The sequence below is a fragment of the Thermobia domestica genome, chromosome 11, assembly GCF_964235325.1.
Source record: "Thermobia domestica chromosome 11, izTheDome1.hap1.1, whole genome shotgun sequence".
NCBI classification, from domain to species: domain Eukaryota; kingdom Metazoa; phylum Arthropoda; class Insecta; order Zygentoma; family Lepismatidae; genus Thermobia; species Thermobia domestica.
In genome coordinates, this window is record NC_137464.1 from 76,070,215 (window position 1) to 76,091,783 (window position 21,569).

A 21,569-nucleotide genomic window follows, 5' to 3' on the forward strand; every position below is an offset into this window, starting at 1 on the left:
GTCACAACTGGCGGAATTCTGTGAGATTTCAGCTTCTTTCACGTTACTAACTGAACATTTATTTACCAATTATATGATCTTAAGGAAGGAGGAATTGGATTTTCGGGCTTTCGGCATGTATGGCCTTGTTAGCCACGTCCCTCGGCGAGAACACTATCCGAGAAATGGGAAGAACGCAAGGATTTGGGAAGGAAGGAAGCGACCTGGGACCTGCATGTTAGGTACCATCCCGGCATTTGCCTGGTGTGAATAAGGAATCCTATAAAAACCTCATTCAGTATGGCTGGTCTGAAAAAGCTTTTACACTTTTTCTATCGAATGTGCCCAACAGGAATCGAACCCAGGACCGCTCGCACCAAAGGCGAGAGTGTTAGCGATTAAGTTATACGAGGTGACGTTAAAAGAAAAAATAGCATTCAAATATGTGACTGAAATGTGCTAATGCATGGATCACTCAAACGAACCATTCTAGCATACAAAACAGTCCGTACAGAGAGAAATGCCGCCAAGGTAATCATTTGACAGATTTTAAAATTTCGTGGTACGTTTTATTATCATTATGCAACTAGTCTTTTATCCTTTTAGAATTACACTATTGTCCCCGCGGAATCCAAACTATCACCCCATTTACGTATATCTATGTTTTTGCGTACGTTTCCCTTGCGCACGGATGCACTTTGTCGTTCAGTCAGTGATGCCAGCCCGTGGGGAAAAAAAATCCATTTTGTGAGATTTTTCGACATCAATTTCTCGAAAAGGGATAAAAGGTCATTTCCGTCGCAATTGGCTGCAAATAACATCGACATCAATAACATTTTCTATGGGCGGAAAGTAGAAGAATAACTCCTCAACAACCTTGAAATCAGTGTTAATGGCCAATTCTTGTTACCGGAATATACGTACATGCTAGTGCAGAAGTGTATGCGATTAAAAAAGAAAAAGCTCCAAGGAGTGTAAATTTGTTCTGGTATTTTTTTTTAATACAAAGAATATAATTCACGGAAGAAAGTAAAACGCAAAATTAGAAACAACTAACTTCAAATACGTTCTACACAAACTGACTGGAGAAGAAAGTTCTTTTAATATCCTTACGTTGATTGCAATATGATGTTAAAGTGAATTATGTAAATACTAAATCCTGACGGCAAAATGTACTTGTTTTCGCCATTATTTTCAACTATCTCTTGCAATTAAGGAAAGTAGTTATTTATCAACTACTTCATTAACGTAGAAGATCGAATTTTACAAGTACTTGACTTATATATTGAAGAAAGTGTGCACGAAATAGTTTCTTTCTTCATTTTTTTTTAAAATTTCAATTTTGTATTTAGTATAACATGGGAAATTCAAGACCAAAATGGGAATTTCTCTCTGTTAACATGGGATTTTGTAATGTTTCAGATTGACATCGCTGTATTCACTTCGTTGTCAGACGCTAGAGTGAAAACATCTCATGTGGTTCCTACTACTAAGTTTATGCCTTAGTAGCTATTTAGGTATCTCCGTCATAGTCCTAAAAAAATCATTGTATTTTTTGTTAAAATTATTTGAGTTCGTGAGGCTTAGGAACAGGTTAATTCAGTTTCTAATGTTTCAAAGGAAACTTGTATTGGAACTTGAACAGGGACCTGGAACGGATTAAGTTCGTATTCCAAGGTACTACTGTATCTCTAATAATGCTCTTTCTTTGTTCTATGTTATGTTATAGTTACTCATAACTTTTCACTTTTAGCGTTTTTCTTAATTGTTCTCCACACCAATTTTCAAAAACGTTGTTTCTCGTAGGTTTTGACTAACATCTGTATTTCTTTCTTATAGACTAAATACAACACGCCAGACAACATTTGATCAGCCTTTGTCCTATTTTCCAAAGACTTCTTTTCGCATTCCTATCCTTGCTTGTCTTCACGAAGAGACCAACAACCTACTGTAAACAAGGCACATGTTCCTTCCTCTTTTCCCACTCCTACTTCAGCGTTGAAATTAGTACTCTTAACATTTCATGTCATTTTCGTTTTTTAAAAAAATCGAATATATGAAAATCGATTTTTCAGAAAAAACGAAAATGTCATGAAAACCGATAACAAAAATCGATGTTTTTTGAAATTTCAGTTTTTTTTTTCAAAATCGGTTTTCGTTTTTTTCTTTCAATAAATCAATTTGGACAGCACTAGTTGACACATAAACTGCTTCTTTAAATTATTCTTGCCTTCATCACTGTTTTTCTTTAAGTTCGTAACATCCTTGTAATTTTCGGTTTCAATGTCGCAATAAGAGAATTCTGTAGGTCTTTCTTCTAAATAAATATTAAATAATTTTGTTGAGACAACATTTTTATCCAACTCGTTTTCCAATAACTCTCTCCTGTCATTTCTTTCCTCTACTTCCTAGTTCACATAAGAGTTTCTTATGAACTTTCTATCCTTCCATTCAACTTAACATTTTCAACATTTCTAAATTAAATGTCAAAATTCAGAAGGCTTAGATTAAGATCTTTCTTTCTTTCTTCTACACCTCATCACGTAATAAACATTAGAGACCCGAGAAATTATAATCTCTTGTGGCCTGTGAACCTATAATAAACTTCTATGTATTTCTTGAAATTCTTCTTTACTGGAAATCGTATCGGAAAAAAAGATAATTCATGGTTAAGTGTTTTCTTTAAATTTATGAATCTAGCTTTCGGGATCTCTAAGTGGATCGGTGACAGTTTTGGTGCTTTTTAAGTCCAAGGTAAGCTCCAATTTGGAGTAAGACCCTCTCTATCACTCCTAGGGAGGAGGAAAGACGCGTAAAATGATCGAAAACGGCAGATATTAGAGTCGAAACCATAATTTCCGGGGTTGCTGAGATGAACAGTGACGTTTTAGATGAATTTAAGATCACGTTCAGTTCCCATTAGCACCCTGGAGGGGATGAAACTGTGACACGTAAACATAATTGAAAATTACCAATGTTAGTGTCGAATCCATAGTTTTCGGCATGGTGGAAAGACTACAAGGTGGATGCAATGCATTGCTACATTCTTGTCGCTCTGGCGCATGACGTCATCTTGGTCCCAGACGTGGCCAGCGAGAGTCAGATGATCTTTTAACAAGCGCTTGCTCGCTGGTATCTTACACGCAAACTTCTCTTCTATTTATAGTGATCTTCAACGAAGCAAAAATTTTAGTACAAACAATAATTATATAAACGTAATGTAATCAATGCTTAAGCTAAGTGAATTCAAAGGAAGATATTTACAATAGCAAAAGAAACAGCAATATCAGTGCTTATTAAACAACTTTGAAGCTTGAATAAGCCAATATTACTCACTACATTTTCTGCTTTTTCTTTCTTTCTTTTCTTTTTTAAACATCTGAAGTAATACACTCGAGTATGTATAGGCCTGAATAATCTATAACACAGTGTGTCGTTAATGCATTTCATTATTATATATTTATGTATGCTCAAGTGTATTTTCTTAACACATTGATCGGTTTTGATTGCTTGAAAGAGTATTCTTTACTGATGATCCCATTGTATCTCAAGGGAGAATTCATGGTTTTCGTAAACAGAAATGCACGTACACCTTGTCTCAAAAAGGTTGAGCGCATTCTTTATTGGTGTTTTGAGGCAAAAATTTTCTAAGTCCAGCTTCGGGTATCTTCGGGAAAAAGTAAGCCAGGTTCGAACCTCCAAGCCAGCCTTTGCAATCGGGAAAAAGTTTGCAGATGTGTTTTTCTTCTTTTAAATATAATAAGACTTGTTAGCAAGTGTTTAAAAAAGCAACATTGATTGAAATACTTAATGATACAATATTTCGAAACCTTGCACATGCTTGTTTGTCATTTAGCTCTCTATACGTAATGGAGCATTTAAATACGTTAAAGAATCTTTCCATATGTAAAAGAATACTCAAAATTAAGAAATAGAACATAATTATCGCCTGAGTACTAAAATAAAAGTCAAAGTAGAACAGAAACAGCGTTCGTCATGGATATGAATGTCATAATTATCTTGAGATCCGTTATACATCGCTAGAAGCTTAGTTCTAGAAGTCCTTGTGTTAGCTCATTGGTAAGCTGTCGGATTGTGAATCATAAGGTTGTGAGTTCGAATCCCATCTGGGTCAATACTTTTTTTTAAATTATATTTTCCGCAATGCATGAAAAATTATATAAAATAATTACATTAAAATACATAAGTTGTTTATATATAACATAATAATTGCAGAACATAGTAATTATTATGTTTAAAATATAACATCTGAGATAATTTTCACAGTAGGTCGTTATTATATATGAGAATGTTAAATACAAGTTAGGAAAATCGTTTAATAGCAATAAATAAGTTATGTAGTGTATTTATTTGCAGCTATTTGTCATACAGATTTAACTTCTCAATATTCTCATTACAGTATGTTATTTATATTCGTGAAATACAGTATATTCCTACGGATATAGAAAGTGTATAAACAGAGTATCCAAAGTCGTATCCTGCTTCAAGACACATAGCTTTTCCCGATCCCCTTAACGTCACGGGAAGAAACACAAATTCTCTTTAGAACGGAATGTCGTTACTTAGAGTCTCATTCGAATACGTTGAATATGCTTTTGTGTATTCATCTCTCTCTCTCTCTCTTTCGCTTTGTTTATGTGTGTGTGTGTGTTGCAGAATATCCAAAGTTGAATACAACATTTGCAAAGTATATGAGCATCATTGTCATCGAATACCAGAAATTGAAAGTCGTGTTTCTTCGGGTTAGGTTTACGTGTTCAGGTTAGCTCACTGGTAGAGTACGGACTTGCCACTGAAGAGGTCTTGAGTTCAAAGCCTACAGCTAATTATCATTCTTTTGTTAGTAGGATTGCACAGAAATCGGATACAAGGAGTGGTTTACTTCTAGAAATATTTTCAGAAGCGTTTAGGTAGCCCTGAAAAGGACTGTTTTCGGGAGTTAAGGCGGGGTCATTAATATTGTGTCCAAGACCCTTCTGAATTTATTACACGCTCCATTCTTCTGGGCATGGAATCTATTACATGGGTGACAAATCTATCTCCTTCCCCTACCTCCAGCCATGCTTCGGAAACAAGATGCCACAGGTCATCCTGAGTTCTTGGTGGATCTGCCTCAGGCCAACTTTCCCTTAGAGTACGCTTCACTTCTGCTCACATATTTTCCATGAGATTGAGGTCTGCTCCACAAGGCGGCCAGTCGATTAAATCAATCTCAGGGTGCCCTGCGAACCATTCCTGAACCACACGGGAATTATGTATTGGCGACTGGTATTGCTGGAACTGAATTACACCATCAGGCTGAAACAGATGGTACCATGATATTACTGATAATGTCTAAGTACTGAGCATTGTCCAGATGTCCTTCAATTCTATGAAGCTGTCCTGCTCCGCGACTGGAAATCCAACCCCAACATAAAATAGATACATGGCCACTGCGATTGCAAGCAGCCACATATCCATGGTCATATCGAGTGCCTCTCGGACGATACACAAAACGGCGTCCCTCATTTGATGTTGTGAATATGGATTCATCTGAGAAAACTACGTTTTCCCAATTGAGACCCACATTCGCCTGTGCAAACGCGAGACGGTAATTTTGTGGTCGTCTGAGAGTTTTTCCTTCACGGCAGCAACACGGCCACGTAACCCAGCATGACGAAGCCTTCGCAGAGCTGTATGCTTACTACCAGGAAAGAGAGATGCTTCCCTTATCTGTCTAGACGTCCTTAGTGGGTCTAACCGGGCTTCGTTTACTAATCTCGCATCTTGGGCTTCGGTTGACACATGCGGACGACCAGGAGATCTAAATTACCAGTCTGACCTGTAGCACCATATTTCCGAATCCATTGCCTTCCAGTAGAGGCCGGGACACCTACTCGCCTGCTAGCTGCAGTTGCAGAATAACCTTCAAACTCCCATAAAGTAATTACTGCTGTACGTCTATCCATAGTTACCAATGTTCTGAGCTGTGAGAAGAAAGCAATAGGTAAAAGCTAGTACCTGACGTGTGATTGGTTACTTGCACGAGAAGCCTATTGTGGGGAACAGCGTTGCCAGATCTAGCATAATGATGCTAGATCTAGCATAATTTGCATGTCTCTAGCACCTAGCATCTTGCTTTTAGCATCCTGCCCAAATCTAACACAATTTCAACAAGTTATCAAAAAGCCGTAAAACCTGGAGAAGTTGGTCGTGGGAAGAAAAAGAACGGCAGAAATGTATCCTCTTCCATTGATTCATACACTCGGTAAACCATACAGGCAGTCTTATTTAGAGATGCAAAATAGCCGGCTTTTTTGAATCGATGGTTTTTTTCACATATAAAGCTGGCTTTTTTGAAAAAAAAAAACGAGAATTTTGGAAATTTTGGCTTTTTTCATTTTCATGATTTTTCTATCCAAATAGCTTTCTTATAGTATATTCTATAGTTAGATAAGATTTCCACGACCTGAATGCCATATTTAGCTCTGTAATTCACCATCAAGATGGATGGAGCACATATTTTACGAATTAAAGCTAACATGAAGAATGTAGTATTTGAGGGCAATTTTACAGGTTATTTAACTTTATTTTAACTTTTGAGTTATCGACATTTTTTTCCTTCTCTAGATCATTTTAGTTTGTCATCCGTGTTTCATTTCTAAGAGCTTAGTACTCCAGCTTCTAGCACGAAAGTTAAACTTACGTTTTTCTATATATCCGTCAAAGCATACGTTTTTCAATATGTCCGTCAAACCGTATTTGCACATTTCTGTTATACTGTAGTTGTGCAATGATTTAGCAATAATTTTCCAGATACAACCTTGAATACCAATTTATACAAATAATCAATAGCGGATTTAGAAAAGTACTTTGGGAGGGGTTTCTCTGATTGTTTCATTTTCTAAAAAGTCCTAATTTTATTTGGGAGGTGCTTGAAGTTTATGAGTACAGGCATAACTAATATTTCGTTTCGTTTATATGTTTAGCAATAATCTTCCGGATACAACCTTGAAGATCATTTTATACTGAGAATCAGTGGCGAATTTAAAAAAGTGTTTTGGGAGGGGTTTTCTTACTACTAATGTTTAGTTTTTCTAAACATTCGTAATTTTTATTTGACGGGAGCTTAAAGTTTATGAGTAAAGGCATAACTAATAGATATTTCGTTCGTTTTAGACATTCCACAACTTTGGAGAACAGGCTTCAGTCCGAAAGACCGATCCTCTAACCTTCGCAAAACCGTCACTGCTGGTAATTAGTAATAATAACGATTTAAAAACAATAAGAAAGGAAGTCGGCCAACTCCTACACTCCTAGTCGGCCAGTACACGCACTATTTCTACATTCTCAGATGGAATGAAGGAAGGCTTTGTCAGAATGGTCGAATGCTGGGTTGAATCCCGGACTTCCCGATAGAAGCGCAAAAGCCAACCACTCAGTCACGTTTGTTGTGCAGTTGTATTTAGCTTAACTTAAATATATTCCGTAGTCTTTTTTTTTTTTTTTTTTTTGTTCCGTAATGATATGTTGAATCCCCCTTGTTAAAAATTCAGAAAACTTGAGGACTGGGTAAACCGTGATGGTGGTCAAGGGCGCCCATGTTGTGGTTTCCAAGGAGGGGAATTATAAGCGACGTTTCAAAAATAGTTTCAAATTTTGCTGTAACTAATGTAAAAATCCTATTGGATTTTCAATATTCTGAAGTACATTTTCCTCTAGGGGGGGCAAGCGCCCCCTTAACCCCCCTGATGGGCGCCCTTGATGGTGGTTATAAAAAACTTGACTGTAGAATTTCAAGAATATACAGAACCATGTGCAGCCTTTAATTGTATCATACAAATCTAAGTATTTCTCTTATGTTTTATTTTAATTTTATTTTGTTTCAAAAAGAGGGTATGGAATATTTTGAAGTAAAAATACTACATACAATTTTGCTAGTTATTTGTGTATTTTTTGAAAGAAGTTTTTACTCTTAGGGTTGGCTCGTTTACACCAGCTGTTTTTTTTTAAAAAAAAATAACTGGTTTAAACTAAAAAAATTAAAAGAACAAAAATGCGAATCGTGTGAACTTCATAGTGACGTTTCACATGTCAAACCATCTGTATTAGTCTTATTTCCTTTTCACCTTTTAACTAAGGTGTCCCATGTTCAATTGTCGGTCGAACCACAACCCTTCTTTCATGTGTAAACCAAGTACTCTTTCGGATGTCACTTCAAGCGAAAGTCTTCTCCTTGATAACCTCGGTATTACGTAAGGATGTTAAACCTAAACATACAAAACGAAACCAAATTATATATTTCTGCATGCCTGTTGTTTTATAAAGAAGCGAAGGTTGCTTAAATATATTGATTAAAATTGGTAAAATTTATCGATTGCCTACTTAGCTTCCAACATTAGCTTGGATTGGACTTTCAATGATACCTACATACTAAATTTGTAATTTAATACCTCAGTTTTAGAAAAATAAACACACTGCTGAACAAGACTGCACTTATTTAATATAAAAACACATTTACACGTTACGTTTCTATCTTCTATCCAAGATCCTCATCAGACGTACACTCACGTTTGATGAGGATCTTGGATAGAAGATCGAAACGTCACGTGTAAATGTGTTTTTATACTAAATAAGTGCAGTCTTGTTCAGCAGTGTGTTTATTTTTCTGATTTTATTCGCAAGACATTGACTATGATTGTGTGTCACTCAGTTTTAGCGTACTGATTATAATACGTTGACCTTTAAATTTTACATGCAAATTAAATTTTACAGGATTTTCCCGTTATTGTTTTACATTTAAAAGAATGACGGGATTTTCCCGATGGCTAGGGCGGGAGTTTCTCAATTTAAGAAATTTACTGACCGGACTTCTTTAAGCTTATGGGACCTCTTCCAGCATAACCCCGTTGTTGAATAATAACACCAAGGCGAAACAAACTTATTTCTGTGAATATGTAATACAAATACATAAAGCAAAATATCTAAATCAAAAAAACCTGGTTTAAACCCGAAAAAAGCCTAGTTTAAACTGCCCCCCCAAAACGGGTTTTTGGCATTTTCAGAAACAACGATGGTTCTTGCCAACTCTGCTTACTTTTGTATATAGGAGGTTAAAATGTGTTTATTATATACATTGGTTAATCCTTTGGAATTCATAATGTAAAAATGTTGAAGTAAAATTGTTTAAAATATCTTTTCGAAATTCATGGTTTACTTTCGAGGTTTTATATTCTTATCGGCATCAACCACTAATTAAATGACTTTCTGTGTTATAGAGAAGCGAAACAAAGTCTGCTTTATCGATTTAAAGCAGAATTTTGAAGAAAGCCCAAAATTTCCCAAGCAAAAAAGCAAAGCAGAAAAAAACTAGTTTTTTTCAAAAAAAACCGGTTTTTTTCCGAGCCCTTGCATCTCTAGTCTTATTTTCCTAAGTAAGTTCGGAACGGCTTTGGGCTTTTTTTTTTTTTTTTTGTGGCTCCACCTGCACACAATCCTTTAACTCCGAGGCATGGGCGGAGCTATGGGGGCCATTCTCCCCCCAAGTTTTTGACAACTTCAGCATCTTTACTTCTGACTTCATGATCATATTTATTCCTGAAATGACAGCTCCGAGACCGACCAAAATTCTGCCCCCTCCCCCAGCAGACGATTCCCAACTCCGCTTATGCTGCGAAGTAATTTTCTTTCAAAATATGTAAACAAAAACTTTGCATTCATTTATACGATATATACGCCATTGAGTTTGGCAACGACTGCAGTAATTTAGTTGAGTTAAAATTTTGGTGCGTGAAGTATTGAGTTCTATCCATGCATTCTTGCTCTCTGTATATTTTAAGTTACGTTATCGTATCTCAACTTTGTTTTTTTTTTTTTTTTTAACTTCTGAATTAGTAATTATGAGGATCTAGCATAATTTGACCGAATCTAGCATAAGTTCGATCAGGTTTTGGAATAATTCCGAGCTGTGAGTCTGGCAACGCTGGTGGCGAACGACTTGGTCAACGACTCTCGAAAGAAATCTGAAAATGGTGCGCCGTAATAATAATAAAAACAGTTTTTATAAAGGAATATTAATACATACGAAAAGCTGTTTAAAGAATGAATTGTTATACTGACTTTACACGTATAAAAACATATACCATATACCAAACAGATTGAGCGATATGATTATAGCTGTTTTGAGACGAACACTTTCGAAGTCCAACTTCGGGTGTCTTCGGAAAACAGTAAACTAAAGCTGCTGGTTCGAACCTCCAAAGCCAACCTTAGTAATCGGGAGAAGATGTACAGATATGTTTTTCCTTCTGTTAAATATAATAAGACATGTTGAAATGGTATTAAGTGTAGAAAAAAGTAACATTGATTGAAATACTTAATGATACAATATTTCGAGACTATGTATTCACACTCTCGTTTCGTCATTGTGATTTCCACACGGAAAAGAGCATTTACGTATGAGCTCAGTTATATTTCAGAAGCAGCTTCCGAAAAGCGGTCATGTTAGCTCAGTGGTACACCACCGAGCGTTTAAATCGTGAGTTCGATACCCGTTCAGGTGAGATTCCTTTATGATATTCTACTTTCCTCAATGCATGAAAATTATGTAAAATAGTTACATTACAATTCATCAGTTGTATATATATTTTCATATCATCAGTTGTATATATCAGTTGAATATATATATTCATATCATCAGTTGTATATATCAGTTGAATATATATATTAATATCATTTCACGGCATAAGTAATTCTTATCTTTAAAATATAACATCTGAGGTATTCACAGAACGTCGGTGTGTTATGTGTGAATATTGAATACAAATTTAAAAAATCGTGTAATAGCAATAAATAAGTTATGTAATATATTTATTTGCAGCTACTTTCATCGCAGATAACTTCTCAATATTCGCATTACAGCATTTAGGTAGAGCATATCGAAAATCGGATCGTGGTTCAAGACAAAAAACTAGCTAGCCCCAAACTGACACGTAAGAGATTCACGAATCGCAAAAGTAAAGTGAAGAGATTGAGAGCGGTAATTCCTTAATCGCTCTCTCTCAACTCTCTCTTATCTGCATTTATACATATAAAAGTGTATGTATGTATGTTCCATCATAACTCATGTATGCCTAGAGCAGGGTTTCTCAACCTGGGAGTCGCGGCCCCTAGGGGATCGCGAAGATAGGCGGAAGAGATAAATATAGTTAGAATCTAATACCAGAAATTATTTTTAAATATTATTTTTAATTTTGTTCTGATAGGCATACTTTTATTTTTTATACACACTGTAAAGAACAATAAAAAATAAGTCTACTGAACATTTTCAAAGGGTGTAGAATTCGTGTTACTATTCGGTTCAAAGTCTCTTGTCGTCGCGAATTCTGTCGAGAAATTTGAAGCTTAAAATATACAAAACGATAATCATGCCTGTTGTTCTGTATGGTTGCGAAACATGGTCGCTTACTCTGAGGGAAGAACATAGACTGAAAGTATTTGAGAACAAGATCCTTAGACGAATATTCGGACCCAAGAGGAACGGGAATGGGGAATGGCGGAAACTTCATAACGAGGAACTACATAATTTATACGGTTACCCAACATTGTTAGGGTCGTCAAGTCTAGGAGGCTTAGGTGGGCAGGTCAGGTAGCTAGAATGGAAGAAAGTAGAAACGCTTTGAAAGTCTTGACTGGAAGACCAAACGGAAAACGACCATTAGGAAGACCTAGGGGCAGATCGGAGGACAATATTAAGATGGATCTCGCTGAGATAAGAATACAAAGTAGAAACTGGATCCAATTGGCTAAGGATAGAAGTCAGTGTAGAGCTTTTGTGAACGCGGCATTGAACCTCCGGGTTCCATAGGCCATAGAGTTAGTTAGTTAGTAGAGTTGTTTAAAAATGAATTTAAATCAAAGAGGTATGATATAAAACTAGTGAGAACTGTATATAGAAATACTAGAAAAATACACATGAAACAAAACCTGCACATTGAAATACAATTAAAATTAAAACCTAATGAGATACCTAAGCATGGTGTAATTTCACTAGTGCAGCAATGTCCGGTTCAATCTTCATGACGAATATTATCAAGCCGTTTTCAACTGATAAGCGATTTCTTATCTTTGTTTTAATGTTTACCATAAAAAAAACACTTTCGCACAAGTACGATATAGCAAATGGAATTATTACTTTTAACCTTTATTTTACGGCTGTCAGTACACTGCCAGAATAGTAAATCCGTTCTTTCCCGCGTGACACTGTACTGACACAGGCGAAATGTTTACTTTGACCCGCGAGCGCACACATTTTTTTAAAAAATTATGTGCCTTATTGTATGAAGAGATAGTCCATAGTGAAAGGAACCAAAAACGTTGGTTCTCAACCGGTGTGCTCACGGGTCAAAGTAGACCTTTCGCCTGTGTCAGTACAGTGCCACGCGGGAAAGAACGGATTTACTATTCTGGCAGTGTACTGACAAGCCGTAAAATAAAGGTTAAAGCAGCAATCACCAGACCAGGATATTCTTCTCTCCTCATCAGGCAGAACTTGTCCAAGTCTTCGTTACAGAAAACCAGTTGCAAAGACTTGTCGCATGATCATTCTATTATTTGGTCAAGAAGTTGTGGGCTTAGATCGGATACGTTAATGGCCTCTTCAATGAAGGAGTTTAACATCCATCTTGAACCAGCACCTTCGTCGTTGGGAATATAGATATTACAGTTACTGTATCCACTGTCAGTGCCGGGCGCCGAAAAGAGGGGCCACACATTTCGGAGGAAGTGTGTTACTCAAGTTAGGAAAGTGTATGTGCACATGTGTAAAATAGAAGGGAAAACGTAATAAAATGTGCTCAAAATTAAGGAAAGGTAGGGTTTATTTTGAAAATGTTATTGAGCTTCGTGCCAACCATGGTGGCGCTTCGTAGCTAGTCTGTCGACGTCACTCATATATACGGTGACATCGTACTATACTCTCGCCCCGGGCAATGATTTTCCATGGCACTGTTCACTATAAACAAAAAAAATGGATTCTACTATTATAGAAATAGGTATGTTAAAAATCCCACACAAGCTTATTATAAAACAAATTATAAAAGGGTCGCTGGCAAGAGCGTGTGATAAAAGGGGATCGTGATAGGAATTAGATTGAGAACCACTGGCCTAGAGTAATTTTAACCACATTTCTTATAGTTTCAAAAAGAGTGCTGTCGGGTTACCTATGGTGAATGGGAGGGGGATACATATAAAAGATTGCTAGAAAATGATCGATATTAGATTCATAGTTTTCGGGGTCGCTTAGATAAATAGTGAGACTTTCAATTTCGCTTAACTCCGATTAAGCTCTCATTAGTAGGGATGGGCTCGAACGACTTTTCTTTGAAACTCGACTCGACTCGAAACAGACATCTTTGAGGTCTACTCTTGGACTCGGCGCAAAAAATATCTTCCAACTCGACTCGGATTAGAGTCAAGTCGAACCAAAACGAGCCAAATCCTGTGTGTAGTCCTACCTAGACAATACATAGACAATAATTATTCTATCATCAATTATACTACTGTTACTACAAATAATAATAATAATAATAATAATAATAATAATAATAATAATTATTATTATTATTATTATTATTATTATTATTATGACAACACCGTGTACAAACATGAACGATAGATGGTTAGTAAAGGAATACTAAAAGCTAGTTGACTGCCGACGTCGGTAGTCATGAAGTCTACAAGGCAAGGACATCGTTCATTACCCTAAGCTGTAAGCGTCGGTGGACTACAGATGGTCAACTATTAACCTCTCGCCAGAAATTGGTGGTCCCGCAGCGACGATCCGTGATGGCCCAAGTTCCATATTGAAAACTTTACTACCAGCGGCAGAGACGCGATGAAACGCCAACGAACCACAAAATTACTCTCCCAAAATATGTTAAAATGCCTATATGTGTGATTTGTTTATATTTAGGTGAAACAAAAAAACACAAAACAAATACCCCGGGGTGGACGCGAACTATCAATATTACGATTACTAGGCACGTGTTCTTCTGACTTCCCCACGGAAACAATCATAAAAAGCTTGGTTGTTGAAGGATAAATCATTGACGTCTTAATTTAGCCAATCAGACAAACCCCTACATCTCGAGTTCTGGGAGGTCATACCGTGAACCGTTTCAGATTTATTGCTTTCTGGTGGAGTACTATCCATGCGCAAAATTTGAGCATAATAGCCGACATGCATCTTCGGTGCCTCTTATCTTTAGTACAATTTTAACCAGAGATGGTGTGGGTCAATGAAAATTTGATCCACGACCCACTATGACCCACTATGACCCACCACCCAAATGACCCATTGGCCCACTCTGACCCATCAACCATCGTGATCCACTCTGACCCACCACCAACTATGAACCACTCTGAACCATTGCGACCAACTCCGACCCACCAAAACCCATCGACATCAACTCTGACCGATGACCCACGTCCTCCTCTCCATTGACTAAAGAGATTACACTTGTAATAAAACAAGACTGTGAAATTATCACTTATCGGAGTTTGAATTTCTACCGTCATTGGCTCAAGCACCTCTTTGTTACAATACTGGTGGGTCTGACCTTTACGATATATAATGGCAAAGTGTTTCTCATCTTCCGAATTAAAATGAATTTAAATTTATCATATGTAATTATTTCTTTGTTGCATTACAGACACATTTCAGTAGAAAATAGGGTGAAATTTAAAAGTTTCGAATCAAGGAAAAGTAGACCAACGTAAAAAAAAAAAAAAAGAGAGAGAGAGAGAGAGAGAGAGAGAGAAACTAATTTTCTATATAATTAAGCACGCCGTACTAATTGGAAATGCCCATGTAATTAAGTTTAGAATACAAATTTTATGGCCATTTTTCTCTAACTTTATGGCTTGATTGCCTTATGCTCGGAACGCTCCATATATTAAACACCAGCTTCAGCAATTATAAATAGAAAGCAGTGGGTATAAAATTCAAAAAGAACTTTAGTTTGCATTACTCGATTTTTTTCTCAACTAATATCAATCGTTTTCGATTATTTTTACAAATCAACCCACTACCAATTTCCAATATATAGAAAATGCACCCCCGTCCCCCCGCTCATAAAAGACAATTTTAAAAAATGCCAGGGCATATTCTCTTTATTTTTAATAAAGAGTTATATGCTGAATTTCAGCTCTCAGTTGAACGGCTTGTGAGATACTAAATTTTTCGCAAACATTCGGACTTCTACTCCCCCTAAGGATATGTATTATAATGAAAGTGACACGCGTATGATAACTTCCCAGTTGGGATTGGAGCCTGATTATATACCAAACGTCAATTCATTTCACTTTGCAATTTGACCGTGATGATTACGCAGACATAGTTACTTTCAATTTTTTATGATACATATCCTTATTTCATATGTTACAGATGATTTAAAAATATTTTTTCAAGCAGTTAGCTCCTCTAGAATCTCACAGGCTGCATCCCAAAATCCAACTCCTACCATCCTATGACAATCCAAAAGTGACTGAACTTTTTTTATTAGGAACAAATGACAAAAGAAAAATGGAGATCTTGAAAGTAAAATGTAGAAAAGCTCGGTGCCCCCAATAACTCCATATTTCTCCGCCCCTTCATTCCGAACTTAAAAATAAAACTTAATTCGAATATGGTTAATAAGTGAATTTATTACAGTTAAATTCCACTCACTACATGCTACAGCTACAACTATGTAAGAAAAAATAACAACTGTGAAACATGTTCTGAATTACTATTACATTTCTTACGCTATTATTAAACATATTAGAATAGTAAAAGAGGATTGTTCGTGAAATAGTATATTTGCTCATGATTTTTAACTTTTTCATACGAAAAAAATTAAAATATTATTCAAGTTTTAAAATTTGCACTCTGCAAATATGTTGCCCTCTAGGCAATGGGACTAATGTGGACTAATGGGAAATGCTGCACTCTTAGCGGCGCTGAAAACTTATGATTCGATTCTAATATCGGTTGATTTCAATATCTTTATGTCGCTACGTAACCACCCTGGGTGCTAATGGGAGCTTAATTGGACTTGAATTGAAAGTAGAGCTATTCACCTAAGCGACCACGAAACTATGGATTCAATAATAATATCGACCCGTTTCTAGCATTTTTGATATGTATCCCGACAGTACTCTTTTACCAGACTGTAAGAAATATAGTTAAAATTGCTCTAGATATATCAGAATTATGTTGAAACACACACATAAATCCACTTTTATATTCTGTATAAATAGAGAGAGAGTGAGCGAGCGAGCGAGCGAGCGAGAGAGGGCGACTCAAGGCATCACCACTTCCACATTGCAAAAGCATATATCAGGAATTGAATTGAAAATCTATGTAAAGACTTTCTGCTGTGGCATGCTTCATAAGGACAATTCCAGTCTGCTCACGTGACCTTTGGGGTTCATGAATTTTTTTGCGAGCGTTCCGACTTTGGATTCTCTGTTTATACCCTCTGTTTATGCATCGAATAACTTTTCAAGAACATAAATGACATTCTATATTATGAATGTTGAGAATTACTCTCTATATGACAAATAGCTGCAAATAAATACACTACATGATTTATTTATTGCTATTGAACGAGTTTCTTAACTTGTATTTACATCCTCATATATAATACCGACCTACTGTGAAAATTATCTCAGATGTTATATTTTAAACATAATAATTACTATGTTCTGCAATTATTATGTTATATATAAACAACTTATGTATTTTAATGTAATTATTTTATATAATTTTTCATGCATTGCGGAAAATATAATTTTAAAAAAAGTACTGGCCCAGATGGGATTCGAACTCACAACCTTACGATTTGAAATCCGACAGCTTACCAATGAGCTAACACAAGGACTTCTAGAACTAAGCTTCTAGCGATGTATAACGGATCTCAAGATAATTATGACATTCATATCCATGACGAACGCTGTTTCTGTTCTAGTTTGACTTTTATTTTAGTACTCAGGCGATAATTATGTTCTATTTCTTAACTTTGAGCATTCTTTTACATATGGAAAGATTCTTTAACGTATTTAAATGTTCCATTACGTATAGAAAGCTAAATGACAAACAAACATGTGCTCATATTAATAAAAGGTTTCGAAATATTGTATCATTAGGTATTTCAATCAATGTTGCTTTTTTAAACACTTGGTAACAAGTCTTATTATATTTAAAAGAAGAAAAACACATCTGCAAACTTTTTCCCGATTGCAAAGGCTGGCTTGGAGGTTCGAACCTGGCTTACTTTTTCCCGAAGATACCCGAAGCTGGACTTAGAAAATTTTTGCCTCAAAACACCAATAAAGAATGCGCTCAACCTTTTTGAGACAAGGTGTACGTATATTTTCGTTACGCTTGGACAGTTTTTTTAAGAGGTTGCTCCCACGTAAGTTTCGTCAGAATCTCGGGGGAGGTTAAAAACTTTATTGAGCACGGACGCACGTATTTAATATTTTAAACATCGTTTTTATTTTTGAGTTATAAAAAAATCATCTTATTTGAAGTCGCTGATCGCTTGTTTATAGAATTTATATTTAAACTAAAGGTTTGGTGAAACTGACAGTTCTCTGAATATTAGTGTCAAAATTGACGCCGTAACAAACTGTATTATTAAATATTTGTACGAAATAAAACGTTACATATACTATTGTATTCTGAAAATATATAGAAATAAATATGTATATACAAAGCACCACAAACAAAAAAAAATGCAACTTGACTATTTCAAGCAAGAAACAAAGTACTAGGCGTAGGTGAAGACGATGTAGAGGTGTTATAGCTAGACTAGAAAACATATAAACCATAAAATTACATAATTTTCTTAATTTTCTTGATAAGTTTTCTCTTTTCTGTCCCGTGAACTAAAGACACAAGATAAATGTAAGTGAATGATTATGTGGAATTTGGTGGAATGAGGATGCGGGAGTACCCCGAGAAACTCACGGACACGATGTTGTCCACCACAAACTCACTTGACCGAGAAGCGGACCAGTATCCTTTGCACCAGAGGTGAGCCTTCTGCCACTGAGCCACCGTGCTTCGTTGATTGGTTGAGAATCTACCATATTTTAAAATTTACTGCAGTCATTCTTAATTTTGTAATTCTGGAGGGGCCCCCTAAATATGTATATGTAATTATCCAAAGTTATGATTAAAATGAACAAAAATTTCAAAATCTGAGTTGTCCCGACAATGTCGCCCTGACATGGTAGGTGGATACTTATTCTCTTGATCTAATACATTGTTATATATCTTTGTAACCGTTAATCGTTATTATGAACCTTCCATTCGTTAGTTAATTTGAAGTGCAACGTCCCGTTTTAGCATCAAGGCTACAGGGAATGTAGACCTCCAGAATGAAATGGGACCTGAACCAGAGCCCTGCACGGGCCGGGCGCACCCGGTTCGGCACGGTGCGCGGCCCGGCCCGGCCCGACCCGTTTAAAGTAATATCAAACTGGACCGGGCCCTAACCGGGCCGGGCACATTTCGGGTCGAACCGGGCCGAACCGGGCCGGCCCGGCTCGGCCCGGATACTCTGAAAGACGGTTCGGAAACTAATGTTGTCAGCCTATTTGTTTTTTTAATGTCCTCCACTACCTCTATTTTTGCCGTGTTTGTACGGTCTTACTGTCAGCCTATGTTAATCGTAATGTGTTTGGGAAACTGACTCTTTATTCAAGACTGCGATGTACTGGTAATACTATTACTATTACTATTTCTACTACTACTATTACTACTTCTACTATTACTACTACGACCACTGCTAAAACTACTACAAGTGCTACGACTTCGCGTCGGAGTTGACATGTCTGGTGGTACCGAATTTACCTTCTAAGTACAGAATAAAATTGAGAAATGCTAGTTATTATGGCCGGTCTGCGTAGAATGTGAACCGATGCTTGATCTACGAGGGAGAATAGTGGCTCAATAGAAAAAACACTCACATCTGGTGCTAGAGGTCGTCGGATCAATCCCTGCTCATGCTATGTGAGCTTTGTTGTGGACAAACATCGTGTGCATGAGAGTTTCTGGGGTGGTCCCGCTTCCTGCCACTGTTTTCTTTCCACCAATTCATCCCATCATCATCCATTCAGCCTGAGCCGTAGTTACCTAAAGAACGTATGATAAAGTCAAGTACTTGACCTAGTAAGTAGAATTTGGTACGCTACCATTGGACCACGGAGGGCAAAACCATAAACTGGTGTGCTCATAAGATCAGTGCAATTTGTAGTAATGTTCAATTAGCAAGGCAAATATCGAATGGTGTTACATGTTCATGTATTGTTTATAGTATGATGCTACAAATATAACAAAATATAATGATCAAATAAATCACCAAATCGCCAGGGTCGATTAGGTGTTCCTGGAACGGTGGCTCAGTGGTTGAGCGTTCACCTCTGGTGTATGGGGTCCCTGGTTTGATCCGAGCTCTCGCCAAGTGAACTTTGTGGTGGACAAATACTGTGTGGGGCGTTCGCGGCGTTCTCCTGTTTCCTTCCACTTTATTTACTCCACTATTTCATTTATTTCTCACCATCGTCTCCTTTAGGCTAGTTGGCATAACTTGGAACCACCTACCAAGAAGAATAAACTTGGGAAGATAGACATTCAGTTTCTGGTGAATTTGATGATGAAGTAGACATCTACCTCAACATGTCATCATGTGTAAGAGAACTAGATATACTGCAGTGGTGGAAGCAACAAGAACAAACATTACCAAAATTGTGTAAATTAACGCGTCAGTATCTCGTTATCCCTGCTTCTAGTGCGTCTACTGAAAGAGATTTTAGTACTCAGGAACGGAGAAATGCTCTAAAGCCTGAAACTGTTGACTCTGTTTCCGTGCTATTCGATGCGTACAAGGACATACAGTAAAGCGATGTTCATTTTGCACTATTGGTTTCTTAGGAAACCTTATATTTTCATTTTCTTAATATCAACTATCCCTTCTATTATATGTGATGTTAAGAGGCATTTTTGATAGCTGATATCTATACATTTTTCATTCAGGGGACTTTTGAGGTATTTTTTGATCAACAATGATATGTGTGGATTTTGTTTTGATTTACTGCCTCGCATTCCATCATATAGCTCTGTTATTTACTTGTTACGCACCGTTCCAGGAATACTTCATCGATCCTGGGGTCTGGGTGATTTATTTGATCATTGTTTTTTGTTATTATTATTGTAGCATCGAATTATAAAGAATACAGGAACTTGTAATATGATTTGGAATCTGCCGTGCTAATTGAACATTACTACAAATTGCGCTAATCTTATGAACACGCCAGTTCATGGTTTCGGTCTCCGTGGTCTAATGGTAGCGGAACAAATTCTATTAGTAGGTCAAGGACTTGACTTTCTCATATGTTCTTTAGGCAATTACGGCTCAAGACGTATGGATGATGATGGATGAATTGGTGGAATGAAGACAGTGGATGAAAACGGGCTAATCCAAAAACTCCCACGCTCACAATGTTTGTCCACCACAAAGCTCACATAACACGAGGAGGGATCGATCCGACGACCTCTAGCACCAGATGTGAATGCATTCTACTGGCCAGACTACGCAGACTGGCCATAATAACTAGTATTTCTTCGATTTTTTCTGTACTTAGATTGTAAAGTATGTACCACCAGACATGTCAACTCTGACGCTCGTAGCAGTTGTAGTAGTAGAAGTAATAATAATAATAATAATAATAATAATAATAATAATAATAATAATAATAATAGCAGTAGCAGTAGTAGTAGTAATAAGAGTAGTAGAAGTACAGTACTTTACAGTCTTGAATAAAGAGTTAATTTCCCAAACACCAGTGGCGGCGGTTGGACGTTAAAAGTGAGGGGGCAAGACATGACCTGAGTATTTGTATATAAATGTTAGTTTTCCTGGTTGTTTCTAACATTTTGTTTGACGAAAGGTTGTATAACTAATAGGATACTATATTTTCAGTTAAAATACCGTATATCGTATATAATAGTTTATTAAGTAAATTGAGAAGAACAAAGCAAGTAGATACTAGCCCTTTGTACTCGTAAACAACGAAAGTGTAAGAAGAGATTTGATTCCTTGCTCATGAACATCTTAAAATTCTGTCTGAAAATTGTGTGATCAGATTATTTAATAAATTTGCAAAACAAATAAATAGAAAGGATAATATTAATCATAGTAATGAATAATGATGCTTGTTTTGCTAAAGTTATATTGAAACTGAGGATTAATGAAAAACTTAATATTTAATTCCACACATGCTATTAAATGTATGTTATTACTCTTAGAAAATGAAAGGCAGTAAATACTACAAGCATATGCTACGACATTTAAAGAAATATTTGCTTTTGCAACTTCTTGAAATATGTTCGTTGCCATTAGGTGCAGTTTTCACTTTCTTGGAACATATCAAAACACAACAATACTTAGAATCAATCCACACTTCAGTTATACAAAATAAACTTAAAACCTAGAATTATGTTCAATTTACTAAATTTTATTGTATATACACTCGTACATCCT